Source organism: Capsicum annuum, chromosome 4 (assembly GCF_002878395.1).
Source record: "Capsicum annuum cultivar UCD-10X-F1 chromosome 4, UCD10Xv1.1, whole genome shotgun sequence".
Taxonomy (NCBI): Eukaryota; Viridiplantae; Streptophyta; class Magnoliopsida; order Solanales; family Solanaceae; genus Capsicum; species Capsicum annuum.
In genome coordinates this window covers 5,451,566-5,462,919 of record NC_061114.1, presented here as the reverse complement: position 1 = coordinate 5,462,919, position 11,354 = coordinate 5,451,566, and the positions used below count along the sequence as shown (strand labels likewise).

Sequence of the window (11,354 nt, the reverse complement as noted above, 5' to 3'; positions counted from 1 at the left end):
AAACTTGACCCCAAATTACTACATTGACCTTAAATTTTGATAGTACACAAGTAGGCCCTTTAACTATACAAAACCTGAACAAAAAGACACTCCGATTTTGCAACTACACGCGTGTACCTCACTTGCTCTGACGTGGATTACTACTTCACTCATATGGTGCCACCTAATAAAAACACATTATAAGTATGACCTTGAACTTTGTCGGTGCACAAATAGGCCCTTTAATTATATAAAAGCTGAACGAAAAAACCCTTCAATTCCAACTCGGACACGCGTCATTTTGTGTGTACAACACGCATTTTGCCACATAAGATCGAGGTGTTTATTTGTTCAGGTTTTGAATAGTTAAAGGTTCTATTCGTGCACTGTCAAAGTTTAAGGTCAATGCTATAATTTGATGTCAAGTTTAGGGTCATATTTATGTATTATGCCAAAGAGTTTTGAATGAATACTATCTTAAAAAGGAGATAACGTTGCTATTTAAAGTCTCTAATCAGCAACGGTATTGGCCATGTATTATATCAAGTTCCTTGTAATTTATGTAACTATGGAGAAAGCGTTAACCTCTTTTCTCTTAACATCTTTGTTGCTTCATTATGTTATGGCCAGTTCAGCGATGACCAAAACCAACATTACTACTGATCAATTGGCTCTTTCTTCTCTTAAATCCCAAATCGCTTCAGACCCCTTTCATTTCTTGGATGAAAGTTGGTCTTTCGCTACGTCCATTTGCCATTGGGTTGGAGTTACTTGTGGCTCTCGTCACCAACGTGTGAATTCCTTGAATCTCTCTAACATGGCTCTTACGGGCAAGATTCCCCGTGATCTTGGAAACCTCACATTTCTTGTTTCTCTCGACTTGGGAAGCAACAATTTCCATGGAAATTTGCCTCAAGAAATGGCACATTTGCGTCAGCTTAAGTTTCTTGATTTAAGTTTTAACAGCTTCAGAGGGAGATTCCTTCTTGGTTTGGGTTTTTACACCAACTTCAAGTTCTAAATCTTGGAAATAATAGTTTCACTGGTCACATTCCTTCTTCATTTTCTAATATTTCCAAACTTGAGACTTTGAATATGAAATGCAATTCCATAGAGGGCCAAATACCAAAAGTGATTGGAAGTCTTCTAAACCTTAGAGAATTAAACATAAGGGCTAACAATCTCATAGGTTCTATTCCTCTGTCACTCTCGAATGCCTCAAGATTGGAGACTTTGGAGATATCTCATAATTCACTTCTAGGAAACATTCCAGAAGGGATCGGCAATTTTCACAACATGAAAGTGTTATCCGTACAATATAATCAACTTACGGGTTCTATACCATTCACAGTTTTCAATATTTCTAGAATTGAAAATATAGCATTTACAATGAATAGCTTATCAGGAAGTCTTCCCAATGGTTTATGCAATGGTTTCCCAATACTCAAAGGGCTTTATCTAGCCGGAAACAAGCTTCATGGTCATATGACTACAAGCTTGTCAAATTGTTCACAACTTCAACTATTGTCTTCATCAGAAAATGATTTAACAGGTATGTTTTTATCTTATGAATGCTTCATGTTGTTGAGGATTATATTTCATTATGTCGATCTAATGCAGCACAAGTGAGCTAAGTTTGGTGTTATTAGACATGGAGAGAAGCCAGATCAATGGCTCCGTTCACATATATTTATCTTTTGTATGATTTTTTTTCTTTTTTTTCTTTTTTTTCTTTTTTTTTCTTTTAATACTTTCGTATCACCAACAATATAAGAGTTAAAATATTAGTGAATTCTACAACGGGAGATTCACTACTTAAACAAGATGCAATTCTTAAATCTTAGCAGAAATAGATTAAACCAACTCACAGGTAATCCACTATATGTGTTTCCAGGTGAAATACCCAAAGCGATAAGCAATCTCATTGAGTTGGAGGTACTTGATCTTCAGAATAATAGATTCAGTGGTTCACTTTCAAAAAATAGATATGGAGACCTTCAATATATCTGGTCTGAGAGAGATTTCTCTGTCAAAAAATAATCTATCGGGAAGCCTCCCACCAAACATATGTTCTATCTTACCCAACGTTGAAAGAGTTTATCTGGCCTACACCAATCTTGTTGGGACTATTCCTCATTCCATCTCCAATTGTTCAAAACTTACTATTCTAGAGTTTTCATACAACCAACTCACAGGCTTGATTCCCAACTCACTTGGATATTTGACTCATCTACAGTATCTAAATTTAGGGAGAAACAATTTAACCAGTGACTCATCATTAAGCTTCCTGACTTCCTTATCTAATAACAGAAATATAACAGTTCTTTATCTATATTCCAACCCTCTAAATGGCATGCTTCCAGCCTCCACGGGGAACCTTTCCACCTCTCTTAGAAAATTTTACGCCAACAGTTGCAAAATCAAAGGGCGCATTCCAAATGAAGTTGGGAACATAAGCAGCTTATTAGACCTTGATCTTTCTGGAAATAACTTGGTCGGATCGATTCCAACATCAATTGGCAACTTGAGAGACCTTCAGCGGTTCAACTTGAGTAGCAACAAACTTACAGGATTTATTGGAGATCATATATGTAAATTGCATTATTTGGGTGCTATTTACTTGGGTCAAAATCAACTTTCAGGACCTCTTCCAAATTGTTTAGGGAACGTTACTTCCCTTAGGGAGATACATCTGGGTTTCAATAAATTGAGTTCCAATATACCACCAAGCATAGGGAACCTTCAAGATCTAGTGGTTCTTGACTTATCGTCAAACAACATGGTAGGTACTTTACCTCCGAAAATTGGAAATCTAAAGCTGCAACACTAATAGATCTGTCAATGAATCGATTCTCAAATGGAATTCCTAGAGAAATTGGAGGATTACAAACTCTGGTGCACCTTTCTTTGAGACACAACAAGTTGCAAGGATTATACCTGACTCAATGAGCAACATGGTAGGTTTGGAATTCCTAAACCTTTCTGATAATAATATATCGGGAACTATTCCCATGTCTTTGGAGAAACTCCACAACCTGAAGTATTTCAATGTTTTTGTCAACAAGTTGTACGGTGAAATACCCTCGGGGGGTCCTTTCAAGAACCTCTCGAGTGAGTTTTTCATCGACAATGAAGCATTGTGTGGTTCTTCAAGATTTAATGTCCCGCCATGCCCCACTTCATCAAAGCACAGATCAAATAGGAAAAAGTTGCTACTTTCATTTCTTTTGCTTGGAATCACATTGTTATTTGGTCCTGCCACCGTTGTGTTTGTATGGATAAGGTATCAAAGAGGTAATAGAGCCCCTCAACAAGCAGATTCATTTTCTGCCATAACACGAGAAAGAATTTCATACTATGAACTGCTCCAAGCAACTGATGCGCTTAGCGAGAGTAATCTGATTGGTTCTGGAAGTTTTGGCTCTGTCTACAAAGGCATTCTCAGAAGTGGAACTTCCATTGCTGTTAAAGTGTTCAATTTCAACTGGATGCAGCATTCAGGAGTTTTGACACAGAATGCGATGTTTTGAGCTGCCTTCGCCATAGGAATCTAGTAAAAGTCACTACTAGTTGTTCCAACATTGATTTTAAGGCTTTAGTGCTTGACTACATGCCTAATGGGAGTTTTGAGAAGTATTTGTATTCATACAACTACTTCCTTGACATCAAGCAGAGACTAAGCATAATGATAGATGTGGCATGTGCTTTGGAATATCTTCACCATGGGTGCGCATTGCCAGTCATTCACTGTGATGTGAAGCCTAGTAACGTCTTGCTAGATGAGGATATGGTTGCCCACCTAAGCGACTTTGGCATCTCGAAACTTCTTGGTGAATATGAGAGTGATTTATACACAAAAACCTTAGCAACGCTGGGTTATATTGCTCCAGGTATGTCTCTTAATTTTTCTCTGAAACAGTTATTTTCCCATTCTTTTTATTTTCCACCAAGAATCATGTTACATCTTTAAATTAATTGTTTGATTGTAGAGTATGGGCAAGGTGGGTTAGTGTCTACTAAATGTGATGTCTATAGTTATGGGATCATGTTGCTGGAAACGTTTACCGGAGAAAGCCTAATGATTTTGAGGGAGATCTTAGCTTGAAGCAATGGGTGAGTCATTCACTCCCAGAGGATAACACCAATGAATAATCGCTTACAGAAGGAGCTAGATGTTGTGCCATCCATCATGGAAGTGGCATTAGATTGTTGTGCTGAATCTCCGGCAGGAAGGACAAACATGAAAGATGTTGTTGGGATGCTACAGAAGATCATGATTCAACTTCTTACATGTTGAGCATGTTGTTGGAATCTTTTGTCCAAACCACTTGTTTGTTGCAAATGTTTGCTAAATTGTTGGATTCATGTATAGATTGCTTGTTTTTTTAGCACTTGATTTGTGAATGATCTGCAATAAACCTCACTATTTCCTTTTAACTAAATCCTGGGTACTATATATAAGTGGTCCAATACTATCCAAACAATGTGCTTCCTTCATCAAGTTTTCAAAGTTGTAAAGTTGGAATATTGGATTTCACATCTTATGGAAGTTAGGATACGTTCATATCAGCACTAACACAATGGATCCCATCAGAATTCCAAAGCTAAGCATGCCGAAGTGGAAATTTTTAAAGAAGAGTAAGGCCGAATTTTATTTGAAAGGGAAAGACAGATAGTTGCTGGTAAACGACATTTCAATTTGTCAAATTGACTTACCTGCATATGGATCATGTTTGATCAGGCACAGCTATTTTCAGTTTTAGATATGGTTAAGGTGGATTGGCATATTGTATTTTCGATTTCTCATAAACAAGCAAGTTGCAAAGAATCCTATAGATCTCGAGCAGTATCAAGGTGATACTCAGGAGAAAAGGATACAAACAAGGAAGATCTTCCAGGATCTGATGCATTGGTTATGTCTACTAGGAGTTACAATCATGTTGAGGTCCAAAATAATGCTGCTAATTTGATCAGTGCTTCAAATATCAAATCAGGGCAGCAGCAAACATAGGCGTTTTAGGTGATAAAATTTTGAACAGAGCGTTGGCAGAGGAAAACAGGTTGCTGATCACGTTGAGAAGGAGTCTTTTTTAGTAGTATAGCATACTGTTAGAATGCGTACCCTACTGATTTACTTATTTTACTCTAGTAGTTTCCTATCAAAGGAACTAGTAGTCTAACGTGTTTCACTCAAGCTGCATAAGTAAAAGACAGTATTTTTGCAAGTCTTGGTGTGACAACACCAAATTCAGATTGTGCCATGGTAATTCAGAACAAAATAGAATGCATGTTTGAAGTCAAAATTTTCAGATGTTGAAACTAGACTAATGCATGATTCAGAACAGGATAAAATTGGGCATAAAGAGATGTTAGGTGGTTCTCCGAACAAGGCACGAGTTCAGAAGACTCGTTGCCCGAAACCGTGATTTGTTGACCCGGATATATTATATTACGCTGGCCTAGTGCCGTGTGGCGTATCAAAATTAGAAATTCCAACCCTTGCGGCACACTCGGGTTGGGAACTTCCCCGCTGAGTCAATGACGGATTCCATACAGCCCGTGGAATTTTAGACTTGTAGGGGTATACCACCTAACTCAGAATTAATACGAAGATCAGAAACTGCATTGTCAAGAATGATTTACGATTTTCAGAAAAGTGCCCATGTGTTTTTGAAAACTATTTTATGTATGACGTTTTGACAAATTGCTCTCCATTATTTTATTTGTGTAAAAGCCTTTTTTTGAATTACTTTGCGTACCAGTACAACTGTATTGACCCACCTACTTCTCAGGTTCTGAGGCTCAGTCTAGGGGTCCAGATAAGCAGTAGATTTTCTCTGACAGAGTTGCAGGTCTCCAGTTGGTAAGCCTTCTATATTCCAGAAGGCCTGTTTACTTTCAGACTATTATTATTAGTTATGGTTTTGGTCTACTGGGGGCCTTGTCCCAGTTTTCTGATTGTGTTAGTGATCATGTAGTAGAGATTTCACAGACGGTTTCCAGATATTGTTAGATGGTTTTGGGTTGTCACTGTCTATTATCAAATTTATATCAGATTTGTGACCATGATTCCGTTTGTTGAAATTTCCCCATTTCCTTATTTGTGTATGAATGGTGTATATGATTTCAGGTTAGAAGGGTGTCCAGGTCTTCATGGTTCGGGATGCTCGTCACGGCCAGGGCCTCGGTTCGGGTCGTGACACACCAAGCTTAGGTAACCTTCAAGATCTAGTTGTTCTTGACTTATTTTCAAACAACATGGTAGCTTCTTTACCTCCAAAAATTGAAAATCTAAAGGCTGTAACAAAGATGGATCTATCGATGAATCAATTTTCAAACAGAATTCCAAGAGACATTGGAGGATTGCAAAATTTGGCACTCCTTTCTTTGAGGCATAACAAGTTGCAAGGATCTATACCTGACTCAATAAGCAACATGGTAGGTTTGGAATTCCTAGACCTTTCTCACAATAATATATCTGGAAACATTCCCAAGTCTTTGGAGAAGTGTAACACCCCGTACTTTTGTGATAGAAGCAAGACCATCGTGCTTATGTGTATAGATCCGAACTAGATGATTCCTTGTTAATATATGTGTGGTGATCAATCCTATAGTGTAAGAATACCTTTGACAATGAATTGAGTTCACAAAAATCTCCTAACTCTAAGACGAATTGAAAACATTTCAATCGAATAAGTTTTAGTGGATGTTTAAATATGGGTCAACTTCCATCGAGCATAACTCCTAGAATATGATTAATTAGAGATCCTACTATATATCAAATGAAAGATCTTCGAATTATCTTTCCAACGATACCAATTTTACCAAAACCCGACATCCGAGCAAGAAGTTATGGCTTTGCAAAGTAAAGTGTGTCGCCCAGCATAGGGTGTGCGACACACACCCTAACTTATGCCATAAGGTGTGCGATGCACACACTAATGTGTGGGATAAAGTGTGCGCCGCAACACCTATCTTATGCGATAAGGTGTGCGCCGCATACATATTGACCCAAGTGACTTAAACACTCCATTTTTGGGGCAAAATGATCCTTTTCCCACCCATATATAGTCCATAAACACGGAATTTATTTCCAAAACAACCAAAATACACTCTTTTCTCCAAATCCCTCAAGAACTAACCCTTAGGGTCTCAACCAAAATATCAAGATCCCTCAAGATTCAACCATGGGTTTTTAAAATTGATTAAAGATTTGGAATCCCCAAATCGTAGGCTTCAAGAATCATCCATCGAATTCCTAATTTGAGGTACTTGGGGTTTTCCTAAAAATTTATAGGCAAAGAAACATTCTTTAATTCATACTAAGGATTTATAAATCATGTTTTAAGAAAGGGGTTTCAAATTTATGGACATATTCATGTTTTAGAAGCGTTAATGATATTGTTTTGGTCTTTAGGCTTTCCCCCAAATTGATTGGAAAATTATATATATATGTATGAATGTGTTTAAGGATGAATATTCAATTGAGAGCATGAATTATAATGAACCCCTCTCTTGTTATGATCTTTTCCATCTTTCATATGATATGAATTATTCTAAATTGCATCTTGAAAAGCATGTTATGAAATGTTTTGAATGATGTTATATTTGAATTATGATTTCGAGTTCAAAAGAAAGAGGGATGGTTATGTTGTTGAATGTTGAAAATATTCATATAATGAAAGAGTGCATGATTTTGCCAAAAGCACATGACCACCATATGTTTGAATAATCTCAGCATAGTTTTGACTCGTGTTTTCGGAACATGAAATCTTTTATATTGTTTGCAAGTTTGGGTGTTCCGAACTGTGTTTTAATGAAAGAATTATGCATGATGCATTATGGCTCAGAAATAGAACTTGCAAGTCTTGGTGTGATGACATCAATTCAGATTATGCCATGATAATTTCATAACAGAATAGAATGCATGTTTGAAATCAGACTTTTAAGATGTTGAAACTAAAAAAATGCATGATTCAGAAAAGGATAAAATTGGACATAAAGAGAGCTTAGGCGGTTCCCCAAAGAAGGCACAAGTTCAAACAACTCGTTGTCTGAAACCGTAATTTGTCGATCCGGATATATTATATTATGCTGGCCTAGTGCTGTGTGGCGTATCAGAATAAAAACTCCAACCCTTGCGGCACACTTGGGTTGGGGGCTTCCCGGTCGAGTCAATGGTGGATTCCATACAGCCCATGGGATTTTAGAATTGTGGGGGTGTACCACCTTGCTCAGAATTAATATGAAGAACAGAAAATGCAATTTCAAGAATGATTTATGATTTTCAGAAAGGGTGCCCATGTGTTTCGAAAACTGTTTTATGTATGATGTTTTGAAAAATTGCTCTCCATTATTTTATTTATATAAAAGCTTTATTTTGGAATGTTTTTCATGCCAGTACTTTTGTGTTGACCCCCCTCCTTCCAGGTTCTGAGGCACAGTCTAGGAGTCCAAATAAATAGTAGATATTTCAGATCACAGATCAGATTTGAAGTGGCAAGCCTTCTATGATCAAGGAGGCCTGGTTATTTCAGATATTTATCCTTAGTTATGTTTTGGTCGACTAGGGTCCTTGTCCCAGTTTTCAGACAGTTTGTTTAGTTCATAGTAGAGATTTCGCAGACTGAGTCAAACATTATTACTATTCAGATATATTTTGAATTTTAGTTTTTCAGTTTTATGATCACTTTCAGATTGACTATGTTTCCGTATTAGATGTCTATTTTCACATTATCTTTTATTAAGTGAATGTTGTGCATGATTACCAGATAGAGAAGGGTGTTTTGGGCCATCATGGTTCGGAATGCTTGTCACGGCTAGGGCCCCAATTCGGGTCGTGACAAACTTGGTATCAGAGCACGGTTCATGGTCCCAGGGTGTCTGCGAAATCGCGTCGGAAAAAGTCTTATTTATGAGTGTGTAGCACGTCATACTTATAAGCAGGAGGCTACTAGGTGTTTAGGAATGCCTCTCTTTCTTCATGTTCTAGTTCGTACTATAGAGTCAGAATGTTCCTCCTTCATACTCCAATTTGTGCTATGATGTCGCCGATATGAAAGGAAACTTATCCTAATTATTTTCATTACTATGAAAACTTATCCTAATTCTTTTCATTACTATGGTTTTTTCAGATAATGCTCTCAGATTTACTAATAAAAATTTTCAGAAGTCACACTAAGGGCTTGAGAAGAGCTCCCTGATGTGTTATAAGTCCCTCAAGTTTAAAATTGTGATTGTTGGAACTGTATTTTTGCCCGAGTGGTAGTATAAGTTAAAGTATCGGTGTCATGACCTATTGGTAGTGAAATTAGATAAAGAAGTTGGTGATATTAAGTCACAAGGTTAGAGGTCAAAGTGAGGGTGACCTTTGTGTAACTAAATATTTATAGCCGAATAACCATTGATTGAGAATGATTTACCATTTTTTTATTGGTAGACTAATATGGTAGTACCATTTGTGGATTGTATGGTAGTCCGTGGAGGAAGTGTTTGACTCAGATTTTTATTTATACAGAGCAAGATGTGTATCCTTAGATCATTGAATATTGTATCTCAATTTTCTATCTCTTGTAATATGTGATCTTGTCATCATAGTGTTTTTGACAAAAAAAAAATCAAAGTCTAGTGAAGCCGTGTGGGGATCTTTCGATTCACTAGCATAGTTGGTTTGTTATTCATTTCATTTTCTTGTTCAAAACACAAAAATCAAAGTCTAGTGAAGCCGTGTGAGGCCTATTTCGATTCACTAGCAACTTGTTGTTCAACTTTTTGTTCTTGTGTTGGTTGAATATTTGTATAGTCAAATCTTTTCGCATGAGATTGAGTTTGTAATAAAGTGATACATCCTTGTGTGTTAGTTTAGTAGAAAGTAGAGAAGGAGTTATTAGTTAAGGTGAATTGTTGTCTACTTGAAGTATGAAAATGGCTAGATGTGCCAGTAAGTAATAATTATAGACTCATGTTTGCTTGTGGAATTTGAAGGTAGTCTAAATGTACGCTTGGGCAAGTAAGTGTGATGTGAGAAAGCCGTATAAGTAGATAGGATTGTATGGGGTTATAATATAAGATTAAGGTTGACCATGTCTATTACGTGACTTTACCCCCCCCCCCCCCCGACCTTCTTTCCGTTGGTAGTTGTAAACTAGTACTACTTGTGAGAAGGTATGTAGTAGATTTTTGAGGTATTTGGATAGAATGTCCCAATTTGACGGACTGGTATATTATGTTGCCTTCTTCATTGGTGGTAGATGATTGATGCTAGACTATTGATTTGAATTTAATGTAGGATGTGGATGTAAGAATAATGTCTAAAGATTAATAATGTATGCTTTGTGAGAATTGTGTGTCAGGTTGGGTTGTAAATCATGCTTAGTACTAGACATTAAGTTTGAATAGTTGATGTCCAAAAAGGTGGATGTGATGATTTCTTGGTTAATGATACTAGTTATATGAAAGTGATCTAATAGGCTTGAATGGTGTATGTAATAGATTAAGTTTATTTGATTCGTAACAAAGTACGATGTTGTATGTATAAGGTAGAAGTATGCCCAAGGTGATATAGAGTTGCGGCATTTTCTAAGACTATTACATGTTGCGTATGGCTAGTAGACATAGTAGTACCGTTAAGTTCCTAGGTAAGGTTTCTTCTATGATATAAGTTATGCGATTAACGGTCTAATGTTAGAAGGTTAAGTAGTGTAGAGTCCATGTTTATCTGATAAGAAGGGAGGATGTGTATGTATTCTCATGAGAGTGAGAGTTTTAGGTTTATGACGATTGAGAATAGCAAAAATTTAAGAGTAGCATTCTGGAAAAGTAATGCTTTTAGGGTATGCGTTAAGTAGTCATAACGCTCCGTCGTTTTCTTGATTTGTTGTTACTCAGTAACAGTCTTAGAGGGCTTACAACTTGAATGATTCCCTTTTTGTAAGTATTAAAGAAAATGACTTAGTTACATTTTGAGCTCCCAATCTTTGATGATTTTATTTTTGACCTTCCCGACCTCTGATTTTAGATTTTCTTGTTGATTCATGATCGGAGAAGTCAAGGGTACGTCTTGGGTGAGTTTTGGAATTTTTTTGGGCGTCGTTTAGGGAATGTTTGGATGCCCAAAATAGTGGCATCATGCGATATGCATGCGTCTCATGGGCTAGTGTTGTGCGATGCAGCATGCGACGCATGCTTCAGTCCGGTGGGATCATGCTCTGCTGCACGTACCTGGGAATTTCAGCATTTACACTCCATTTCATAAAGGGTATTTAGGTCAAATTCCACCCACATTAATTCGGCCAAACACCAAATTTGAGTTACAAAACAACACTCTAGCCCCAAATTAATATTCTTCCCAAATTGAAATCATCTTAGAGGCATGG

General features: G+C 37.0%; 1 long non-coding RNA gene across 1 annotated transcript; it reads left to right on the top strand.

Moving 5' to 3' along the window:
• The first annotated feature begins 519 nt into the window (after nucleotides 1-519).
• On the top strand, nucleotides 520-7,338 carry LOC107869864. Its single transcript, XR_007054382.1, has 3 exons — nucleotides 520-1,531; nucleotides 1,874-3,869; nucleotides 3,969-7,338. It is a non-coding gene; the product is annotated as an uncharacterized LOC107869864 (long non-coding RNA).
• Nucleotides 7,339-11,354: the final 4,016 nt, after the last annotated feature.